General features: G+C 34.7%; 1 non-coding gene across 1 annotated transcript; it reads right to left on the bottom strand.

The window, feature by feature from the left end:
* Nucleotides 1-603: 603 nt before the first annotated feature.
* On the bottom strand, nt 604-710 carry LOC146899570 (small nucleolar RNA R71). Its single transcript, XR_015024357.1, has one exon. It is a non-coding gene; the product is annotated as a small nucleolar RNA R71 (small nucleolar RNA).
* Nucleotides 711-940: the final 230 nt, after the last annotated feature.

The raw sequence follows: 940 nt of genomic DNA, 5'->3' as shown, positions 1-940 counted from the left end.
GTTGCCGGGGAGTTGTTGTAATTTGATTAACTTTTTAATAGTGATTAGAGAAAAAAATATTTTTCCTTATTTTATTTCTTTTTATATTTCTTAAAAAAAAAATCTTTTGTTTTATTATATTTTATTTTATAATTATATTTCTTTCAAAAAAAAAATCGTTTCCTCTATTTTATCTTGTTTTATTTCTTTCTTTTTCTATTTCTTCTTTTGCCTTTAACTTCTTGGGAAGATAATAACGATATGACTAAGGAATGCACTCTCATAGAGTATGCAATCCCATCTTCAAATGAGTCATACGATGCTATTGTGTACCCAACGGTTGACGACAATTTTGAAATAGAACCTGCACTTATCGAGTTAGTGCAGCAAAATCAATTTTTCGGATCACCCACTGAGGATCCGAATTTTCATATTTCAACTTTTTTAAGACTCAATGGAACCGTGAATGCAAACCAAGAGGTCGTAAGGCTGCACTACTTTCCTTTTTCCCTGGGGGGTAGAGCTAGTACTTGGTTTAATTCATTGGAAAATGGTTCTATCACTTCATGGCATCAAATGAAGCAAACTTTTCTCGCTCGATTCTTCCCCTATTCTAAAACAATTCAATTAAGGAATCAAATCACACAATTCACTCAAAAAGATGGAGAATCTCTTTACGATGTGTGGGAGCGTTTCAAAGAAATGCTTAGACTTTGTCCCCATCATGGTTTAAAGAACTGGCTTATTATTCACACTTTTTATAATGGTCTTTTGTATCCCACAAAAATTCATGTTGATGCAGCTGCAGGTGAAGCTCTGATGAACAAAACATACACAGAAGCATATGCTTTGATCGAGGACATGGCACAAAACCACTTTCAGTGGACCTACGGAAGGGACACCACTAATGTTGCTCCTTCACCCTCTCAGAGAGAGGTAGGTATGTATGAAAATTCTTCCC

This window comes from Medicago sativa, chromosome 8 (assembly GCF_051527215.1).
Source record: "Medicago sativa cultivar Bolivia chromosome 8, Bolivia_mono, whole genome shotgun sequence".
In the NCBI taxonomy this organism is placed as follows: domain Eukaryota; kingdom Viridiplantae; phylum Streptophyta; class Magnoliopsida; order Fabales; family Fabaceae; genus Medicago; species Medicago sativa.
This window is presented reverse-complemented; position numbering and strand designations above follow the sequence as displayed.